The following is a 10,788-nucleotide window of genomic DNA, read 5'->3' as shown; positions in this document are numbered from 1 at the left end:
TTATAAATTAATAATTACTATAGTGTTTTTGCACATAGTAGTTGTTTTAATAAATGTCAGTCAAATGAATTAAATGTCCTACAGTCCTGATAATTTATAGGTATAGAATCATATACTTATTGTAGATAATCTATATGTACACATGTATGTGTGTGTACTTGAATTTAGTATATTAAGGTGAGTGAAGTTCAAAATTTTAACCTTGCATTTTGATAGTGTTCCGTATTTTAGAAAGAACTTCCAAGACTTCTTCGGTGGATCTGTGTTTTCCATGATGGGATTACTCTTTACAGTGGGACAGATCCTAGCCTATCCTCATCTTTCCATCTCCTTTAAGTCTTGTCTGGGCCCTCCAATGAATCTTCCATAGGAACTTTGCCCGCCTGGGGTACCAGCGTCCATATGGACCCATCTATCCATCCGCTATCCCTTCCTCTATTTCTGGGACTGGCTCTCTTCCTTTCCAGTCATGTATCTCTTTGATGAAGAGAGAGGAAAGTAATAACATGAGAGAGGGAAGTAAGAAAGACACTCTCTATTTTTATACTCATAACAGCAATTCATGTTGTCATAGCACTTTAAGACAATAAAGTACTTTAAGAAGATTTAGTAGCAGACTGAAATAATGAAAAGAGAGTCAACTTTGCTGCTAGGAAGTTTGAAGTGATACCTGAGGAGCAGTGGCATGGTACAGTAGATAGAGCACAGGGCCTGGATTCAGGAAGACTCATCCTCCTGAGTTCAAATCTGGCCTCTGATACTTACTAGCTGTGTGTCCCTATGCAAGTCACTTAATCCTGTTTGTCTCAGTTTTCTCATCTGTCAAATGAGCTGGAGAAGGAAATGGCAAACCACTTCAGTATCTTTGCCAAAAAAAACACCAAATGGGGTGACATAATTGAACCACCACCACCACATCAATTCTCAGCATTCTAGCTTGCTCTCTACTTCTCTATGTCACAGAGATGGTACTTCCCGGCATTGGTAGAGGGAGTTTTCTCACTCATGAATTCCCACTCCCAATCACTCTTCCCACTTCCTGTTCACACAGTCTACTTCTTAGACCATCTACTGGCTAGGGAGGACAGAGCCAGATGTTCGCATCTTTGTATTACCAGTACCTATAGCAGTACTCACCTCAAAGTAGATACCTAATGTTGGATTGAAATGAGTGGGGAGTCAGGAGACTGAGTAATGCCCACATATACTGCCTGGAGAAATCTGTGTTCTCCAGATGTTATCCTACTCATTCCACCCCCAAACAAGTAAGCGATGGTACCTTCTAGATTGAAAGAACACTGGTTTTGGAGATTGTGATAGGATCATAACTTTACAGCTGGAAAGAATCTCTGAGGACATCTAGTTCAACCACTTTAACAATTTGTAGGAGGAATTTGATCCCAGTGCATTTGAACCCAGAGTCTACTAGAGGAAGAACTCCTTCCATTGTGCTGTAGTGGCAAGAAAGTTAGATTTGGAGTCCAAAATTTGGGTTCAAATTTTGCCTCTGCTACTCGTGCGGCCTTGGGTAAAGGGAATTTAAATTGATTGGACTTCATTTTTGGAGTAAGATCCGATGATCTCTAAAGTGCTTTCTCATGCAGCAGCCCATGATTTCCTGTGATTCTCCTAAAAATCATGTGTATGTAGTATATCCAAATATCATCAACCCCATTTTATAGACAAAAAATGAGGCTCAGAGAGACAATTCAGCCAACATCACAATAATAAGCTGATCTGGAACTAGACTTCAGGTTTTTGCCTCTTAGTCTAGTATTTTTTCCATGATACTACAGAGGTTTTCTGAGTTATTTATCTTGGGGTAGATGCCAAATACTTAAGTAGCCCATATATGAATGTATAGGCACAATTGTAAATTGTGCCCACATACTTTGCACCTGCAGATTGAACCTGAGCAGATAAGCATCAGCTGACAGACAGCTGTCAGTGGCCACTTAGGGTCACAGGTGTTGATCTGTACCCTTGAAGTTGGTACTTGTACACACAAGTCAACTGCACCCACATCAAAGACATAAATGCACTTCAATTTCAAAGCTGCCAGCTTTCATGTTACCATAACATTGGTTTCTGTGGTTGAATCTGATAATATCTCTTCCACTCACCCATTAGGGCAGGGGAAAACTGAGGGAAATTTAGTGATCCAGCAATATGCAGAATTGAGGAGTTCTACTTTTGCTTCATTTTAATAAGCTGAACATTAGGTGTAAAAAAAAGGGGGGGGGCATGGCCCAGATAATAATAACTGGCATTTTTATAGTCCTTCAAAGTGGGTTAAGTCTAATCACTATCACAATGCAGCTTCAAGTTGACAAAGTCTACATTATCTCATCCTATGCCTCCCAACAATCTTCTGAGGTAGGTAGGATGGGTGTCATAATCACCCTTATAATACAGATAAGGAAACGAAGACCCCAAGAGGTTAAATGACTTGCCCAAGGTTACATAGCTAGTGAGGCGGGGATTTGAAACCAGATCTACCCTGATTCCAAGTCAAGCATTCTATCCACTATAAAATGGAGCAATTGGTACAAACTTTTAGTAATGAGTACAGTTTAAAAAAAATTGTTTATTTTTAGTTTATAACATTTAGTTCCACAAGCTGTTGAGTTTTAAATTTTCTCTCCCTCCCATTCCTTCCCCCTTTCTAGCAGAGTTTGCAATCTAACATAGGTACTACATGTACATTCATATTAAACGTATTTAATGAACACAGTTTTTAGAAAGGCTTGGGATAAGGCATGTCTTCTTGCAAGGAAAAACAATATTTTCTTCTCTGATGAATATAACCACTGCTTCTTTCTTCATTTTCCTCCTCCCACACCCTTTGCAATTATGTATTTTTCTTTCTGCTATTGTGATGTGCACCTGTGGCATGTTGGCAGGGCACTTGCAGGAGAGGGAAACTCCCAGATTCCAAGCTGGCCCTTGTAAAACTTCTGACCCCTTGATGAAATGTTGTCTTCTTGCCAGTGTGAAAACATAGCAATAGCCATTGCTGAAGAACATAACCACTGCGTCAAAGTAAGCTGCCTCTACCCTTGCTAAGTGAACTACTTTTCTGCCATATGTCTCTTTTAAACAGACTTCAAGGCCCAATTCTGCCACTCATTAGCTGGGTGACTGTAGGCAAGTCATTGAATTCTTTGAACCCCAGTTTCCTCAACTGAAAAAGGAGGAGAAACAAGGTTATGTAGCAGGAAAGATCATTGGTTTTGACATCTGAACATCTGGGTCCAAATATCAACTCTGCTACTTACAACCTGTGTGTTCATATCCAATCACCTCATCTATCTAGGTCTTATTTTTTTCATCTGGAAAATGAAAGGACTGAACTGGACCAGGGTCAGCAAACTATGGTTCAAGGGCCAAATCCTACCCTCCTTTTTTAAAAAAAATTAATTTATTTTAAACTTAAATACAAAAATGCACAATAAGAAAAGAAAAAAAGACTCAAATATGAAAGCTTAAATGCACGAGAAAAGAGAAAAAAATAAATTATATAATATTAATATTATATTACATCATATTATAATATGAAATATTAAAACTTAAATACATAACAAGAAAAGAAAAAAACATTGCTATGTGCACAGCAAAAGCATGAGAGAGGATTCAAGATATACAGCAATAAATTTCCATTTCAAGAAAGTCTTCCTAATTAATACCATGCATTGTTGAGAGCTGTCCGTCTTTTCTTTACTTCCTTGTCAGTGTTTTTTTGTTCTCTGTTGTGTACCCCTGCCTGTTTTTGTGTGACTTAAGAGTTAAGAATGATTTTTACATTTTTAAATACAATAAAACTTTATTTTAAAATGTTAAAAAAATGTCATTCGATCACAAAACATACAAAGCTTGTAATGTGGTTTGAAAGATTCAGGGACCCCCTCAAGGACTGAAGTGCAGGAGAGGATCATTTGAAATGAATTCACAGACTCAAGTAATCAAGTTGGCAAAGGCATATTGTAATGTCAATATGGTGGGCAGAGCTCCTTAGGGGATTTGCAGCTCAACAGGAATGATGCTAAAGCTTATATAGGAAAAGTATATTATCTGGAAGATATGTTAATTAGATGATAACATATAACGTTAGTCATAGGCATCATTCACCACTGCAAACCAGAGGAAGGGGTTTCTAAAGAGTGTATTTTTGGTCTGTTATGTCTGCAGCAAGACAGCTTTGAGAGTTGATGTCTATAGCTTGACCTCTGGATTGTATGTGGTAATTGTGGGAATCAATACATGATAATTCTGTGGTTACAAAATAGTCCTGTTTTTACAAGGGAATTTCTTCAGAGGTCAGCTTGTTCTTGTAACAGAGAAAGATAGTTTGTCTTCCTGGGGCCCACTATGACTAATTGCCAGGCACAGTATCCCTAGGCTGGAGAGAAAACTGTTAGGGACAGTGTTTTGAGGCTAGGGAGAATTGTGATATTGAAACTGGGGTCCAAGCACAAGCACCCAAGCACCCCATCACTTGGACTAGATAATCTCTAAGGACCCTTCTGGCTCTGAATCTTAGGACAAATTCAATTCAATTTAACAAAAAATTATCCATCACTATGTGGTCAGTACTACACTAGGTGCTAGTAGTACAAAGACAAAACCAGAACAGTCTCTGCTTGCAAGGAGTGAGAGAAATAATTCTTAAACAACTAATTGTTAATATTGAGAAGATGCAGAATGTTTTCCTTTCTGGAAGCTTTTTGTCTGCTAGGCCAAGTCAGTAACTGAAAGACATTGTTGATAATGAAATTAGATTAGCTTTCTCCTCAATCTTCTTCAGACCCCATCCAGGGGGGATGTCCATTGTGTTCTATCCAGGTTTGGGTGAGTAAAAATTCTTTGATTAGATTCCTCAAGGTTGAGGGTGATTTGGAGGTAAATGACATGATCAAAGTTTTGTCTTGCAGCCCCTCATTAGAATAAGTCCACCTCTCATTATAATATTTGTTCTGTCTTGTTACTTGTTAACTAATCAGAGTAGATTGCCATGCTCAGGAACACCCACATTTCCAAGGATATATATATATATATATATATATATATGTGTGTGTGTGTGTGTTGAGGGGGTTCCATGAGAGGTCTTTGGCATTTGAGAGTGTCAGTGACCCCTTTAATCAATTATAAGTTAGCATGATTAATGACATGATTAATTACCTAGAAATTAAGTCTCGGACTTTTTAAACACCACAGGAGTTTACCTTCTACTGTGTTCTACTTGTCCTACTTCCTTCACAGAATTGTTGTGAGGCTCAAATGAATTAATATAAGTAATTAATTAATATATATAAAGTGTTTCATCCATCTGAAAATATTCCATAAATGGCAGCTGTTGGGCAATATCAATACCAGACTACTATTTCACCCCAGTGGAAGAATTTTCATTTCAGAGATCTCTATAATGAGAAAAACAGCCTAATTTTAATTGGCTAAATCCTCAAGTAGAAATTGAAGAATGATTCCATTATGGAACCATGGCCTCTAGCATACTCAAGAAGCCTGAGGTGGGTTGTTGGACACTCTTGTCATACTGACCTTGACCTGCTTCTGGTGGTACCACACCCACTGGGGTGTGGATTGTAGACTGGGAGAGTCTGAAGGTCAAGTGAAGGGTGCTCTCAGATATTGAGTCATATGTTCTGGAATAGAAATACAATCAATCAACAAACATGTATTAAGTGACTGCTCTGTGCTGTGTGTAAGCACTGTTCTATATGCTGGGTTGACAAAGACCAAAGTAAGAATCATACTTTTACAGTTGTATTAAACTCAAGTAGAAATGGATCCCTGTGGATGACATGTTGTTTTAGAAAGCCACAAATTAACATTATCTATGTTCTGTTGCATTTTTATTTATTTTGCTAAACATTTCTCAATTACATTTTAATCTGGTTTGCACTCAACTCAGGAGTTTTAATGGCTTTCTGTCACCAACAGACCAAGAGTTTGACACTCCTTCTAGGAGTTGACATAGATTAAGAAAAGCCTCATGTAGGAGGTGACATTTGAGCTGAATTTTAAAGAAAGGTAGGGATTCAAAGATGTTAGGGGTAGGAAAAAGAACATTTCAAACATGGAGGTGAGACATAGAACGTTGTATATGAGGACTAGCAAGTGAACCACTTTGGAGTTGAACTGAACAGAATTTGAAGGAGAATAATGTGTAATAAAACTAGAAAAATAGATTGGAGTCAGATTGTGAAGGGCTTTAAATATTAAGTAGAAGAGCTTAAAATTAGTCCTGGACTTTTTTTGTAATCAGAACTTTATATAATACTTCTATCAGGACCCACACTCTGAGCTCAGTCAGATTGAATCAGAGGCAGCCTTTCATGTCTTTTAGCTGTGGTCAGAGAGATTACTCCTGATGAGCCCTACCCTATGTGTGATACAGTCTGGCTTTGCAGCCAACTTGTTGCTTCCCTGGAATATAGCTTCTCTCACAGTGTCTGAGTCAGGCTATCGAGTCCTACAGATCACTATGATGCAGTGGAAATACACATCCTACAGCAGTCCATTCTGATCCTTCTTGAAGGCAATCATTCTTACTGTGTATCTTTTCAGAGAAGAGGGAAAGAGCCCCACATCCATGTCCACAAGCTGGAAGATGGTCTCATGGAAATCCTCATCACTGGGAGAGCTTTTGACAATCACATACCAGCAGGGCTAGTTCTCTCCCTCCTGGGAAGTGGTAGCCCAACAATCTTTAAGGTATAATACTACCTATGGGTCTTCCCAATACTGGAGCTCCACCTCAAAAACTAGGGATTCTCACAGGTACTTGTGGACCAGATACTCAACCTTCTTGTAAAACTTTGAAAAGGACCCATCTTTGGACACTTTCATGATCATAGCAAGATGACTATGTCATAGTTTAGAACCAGGCCCTGGGTTCTTCTCTGGTCTATAGTTAAATATCATCATCTCATTGATGGGATAGTGACAGACACAGTGGAATCGATAGACAGGGTCATTCAGGCCTGGGCTGAAGAACAGGACATCATTTTCATAGGTCAGGATTAGGGTTAGGCAACTAGTAGAGTTTTTTGAGTAAAGAAGTGACATGATAAGACCTTTAGGAATTGCTTCTGGAAAGCCACTTTAGCAGCTGTGTAGATCACTGATTAAAGAAAGGAAATCATTAAGACAGGGAGTTGAGTTAGATGGCTATTGCAGTCATCCAGATGATAAGTGATGAGGCTCTGAAATGGAATGGTGGCCTGGTGAGTGGAGAGAAAGGGATGGGTATGAGAGACACTATAGAGTCAGAATCAAATAAGGCTCAAAAACTGATTAGATATGTGGGATGAGAGATGGTGAACATCGGCCCCCAGAAAAATGATCCTGTCGTCAATAGAAATTTGAAAGTTGGGAAGAAGAATAGTTATTGGAGAGAGGATGATGAGTTCTGATTTGAATATGCTAAGTTTGATATACCTACAGCATGGACATCTCTGTGAACTGTAAAATTAGCAGTTTATGATAGAGGAATGAGAACTCAGGAGAGAGAAAAGTATTGTAGATAAATCTGGGAGGCATGTGCATAGAGATGAAAGTTGTATTCCTGGGACCTTATGAGAACTCCAAGAGAAGAGGGCTCAGAACAGAGTTTTGATATTTCCCTCCAGTTAGTGGGTATGATACTGATGATGATCCACCAACAAAGGTTAAGGAGTGACCAGACAGGTAGCTAGAGAACCAGGAGAGAGCAGTGTGATAAAAACCCAGAGAGGAGAGAATAGCTAGGTGAGAACAGGGTCATCTGTGTCAAGCACTGCAAAGAGGACAAATTGGATAAGGATTGAGAAAAGATCATTGGATGTGGCCAGGTAACTTTGGAAAGAGCAGTCTCAGTTGATGAACAAGGACATAGAAGCTATATTGCAAGGGATTGAGAAGTAAATGAGCATAGAGAAAGTAGAGGCAATGAATGAAGAAAGTTTTTTTTCCTAGGAATTTGGTTGGACAAGAAAGGAGAGACATAGACTATACAGCTAGAGGGCAGGTAGGGTCAGGTCAAGTGAGGGTTTTTTCATAGTGAAGTAAATCTGGGTCATGTTCATAAGTAGCAAAGGAAGGAGCCAGTACATAGGGAAGGACCGAAGAGAGAGAGGATATGGTCACATCAACAATCTTCCAGAGGAAATAAGAAAGGACAGGAACAAGACTATAAGAAGACTGGCTAGTCTAAAGACTGAAGTAACGGAAGAGAAAACAAGGGATGATGTCAAAGAATTTTAAGATGTAGATTAGGGGAGGAAATAGAGTTCCTGAGAATGGCCTCTGTTTTCTCAGTAAAGTATGAGCAGAAGTCTTTTGTTGATAGGAGGGGAGGAGAGGTATGAAGAGAGCAGAAAAAGCTTGGAACATAAACTCTGGGGAGTTTGGTAGAGAGGAAAATAGGAGAGCTTTATGGTAGGGACAGCACAGTGGAGATTAGATAATATCAAATGGCAGTGAACTCAATATGCAGATGAGTAACTTCCTGCAACATGGTTCAATAGCACATGAATAAGGGCAGAGAAGGCAAATGATGGGGGTAATCCAGGGCTGAGGTTTGGCAAGACTTGGATGGCACTAAGACAAAGAGACAAGGGATTCGGGAGTAGAGATCCATGTAAAGTTGAACTAGTTAACTTATAGGGTCAAGATTGAGAAGGGACAAAAGTGAAGCCAAAGTAAGGGTGATAACCAAGGCAGAACACTTAGGAGGACTTGATGTCACAATGAGGATGAAGTATAGTTTTAGGATAAGGGAGACAGAGGAATAGAATTGTGGTAGGTTATGGTTAAACTTCAGAATACACTTGTACTTAACTATTAGTGATAACAATTTTGCAATTCTTTGGTGAATCCATGAGGAAGGATACTTTCCATTGGTGCAGATCACAACTGTCTACAACTTCTTATCCTGTACCGTTTTTGCAAATAGCAACCCAGTACATTGGAGGTCTTCTTTTAAGTCCCTTACCATTCCATGAGTACTAATGTAGTACCCTAGTGATCTATTATCACTTGCTCTCACTTCCTGGCTGGCCCTTCTCCTTTTCTGAACTCTGAACACATTTCCTAAATAGTTTGATGTCTCCTCTTGCAAATATATAGAAGAAAATCATAAAGATAATGGTTTTCTAAGATGCTATATTACATACTAAAGCATTTTGTCATTTCTCATATTTATATAGGGTTACCATCTATGTAAGGGGAAAGGTCAGGTGAAGAGAACTGAATGTTTGTGTTGTCTTGGAAGTAATTATTAAATGACTACTACCTGCAAAGCACTATTAGGTGCTTTACAAATATTATCTCATTTAATTAGCACAACACTGAGAGGCAGGTGTTATTATATCCCTTTTTTCATACAGTTGAGAAAACTGAGGCAGACAGAGAATAAGTGACCTACTTAAGGTCACACAACTAGTAAGTGATTGAGGCCAGATTTGAACTCTGGTTTCTCTAAATCCTGACCCTATACTCCATTCTCTGTGCCAGCTAGCAGCCTGGGCTCTGGAGTGGCCCAGTTCAGTCAGTCTATTGCCATTTCTAGGAGTGACCCCTTACTGCTTCTGGAGAAACCTGATATAATGAAAAGAGCATTAGTCTTGATATAGGAAGACCTCTACTAAAGCCCTACTTCTCATGTTGATGAACTGTGTGACTATGGTCAGGTCATCTAACCACTCTGAGTATTAACTTCCTCAACTCTGAAATGGAAATAATAACACTTGCTTCATCTGACATAGGATTGTCAGAAGGAAAGCACTTTGTGAAACTTAACATGCTATAAAAATATGTACTTCTTAATATAATCTAACTAATATGTGAAAAAAAATCCCTCTTTGATTCTTCAACTAAGACAAAATTAGAATATTTTGGAAGGAACTTTACAGTTCAGTAAATTTAAAAATAATATAACAGAAATAAATGAACTTCCATTATCATCTCTTATTTAAAAAAAGAAAAACATAAGGGCAAACAAAATTTAAAGCTCAACAGGTTAGAAAAAAAATCAAATTCCAGAGACTATAAACTTCCCAGTCTCAGTTTTAAGAATCCTTCTTAAGGGTTGAGGCAGGTCAGGCCCTCACACTCATCTGGTTAATCTTTCATCTTCCATATCCATTTTATTGTAGGAAAAATAGTTCCGCAACACATTTCAGCTCTTATTCCTAAATGAATTTCCAAAAAGAGCAGATACTTAGCTGGCAACATATGATATAGATAACTCATTCAAAGGAATACATTAGGAGGGTGGAGCCAAGATGGCAGAGTAGAAAGACACGCACACGCAGGGTCTCCCCCCACAGCACATAAAATACCTGTAGAGAGGAACTCTCAATAAATTTTGGAGCAGCAGAAGTGGAGAACCACAGAGTGGAGGAGATTTCCTGCCTAGGGTGACCTGAAAGGCCCACAGGAAACATGGGTTGCACCGTACATGGAGCGGAGCCCAGCCCAGCCTTGGCCACACAGTGCATGGCTAGTGAACAGCCCTTGGGAGTGGAATCTCCAGTCATGGAATTTCCAGTCCCAGCAGCAGCAGGTTCAAAGATCCCTCAACCCACAGACACCAAAGGTCAATGACAGGGTTTTTCCAGCTGGCCAGGAAAGGTGAATGGCCTTCCCATAGCTCTGGCAGCAGGCAGCCACCTCAGAGGCTACATGACAGGCACAGCAGCTGCATACATTGTTGGAGTGTAAAAACCTTGGGGGCATTGAAGAGCTGATTCTTGCCTCCACTCTGTGTGGAGGCCCTGGATGACCTGG

At 39.3% G+C, this 10,788-nt stretch overlaps 1 long non-coding RNA gene across 1 annotated transcript; it reads right to left on the bottom strand.

The window, feature by feature from the left end:
• Window positions 1–2,489: 2,489 nt before the first annotated feature.
• Window positions 2,490–10,486, bottom strand: LOC140526596 (uncharacterized). The gene is made up of 3 exons (XR_011974438.1): window positions 10,341–10,486; window positions 5,557–5,660; window positions 2,490–3,184 (listed from the first exon to the last, which is right to left on the bottom strand). It is a non-coding gene; the product is annotated as an uncharacterized lncRNA (long non-coding RNA).
• Between the last annotated feature and the right edge of the window lie 302 nt (window positions 10,487–10,788).

Source organism: Notamacropus eugenii, chromosome 2 (assembly GCF_028372415.1).
Source record: "Notamacropus eugenii isolate mMacEug1 chromosome 2, mMacEug1.pri_v2, whole genome shotgun sequence".
Lineage (NCBI taxonomy): Eukaryota > Metazoa > Chordata > Mammalia > Diprotodontia > Macropodidae > Notamacropus > Notamacropus eugenii.
The sequence above is the reverse complement of the archived record's forward strand: the minus strand, read 5'-3'. Positions and strand labels throughout refer to the sequence as shown.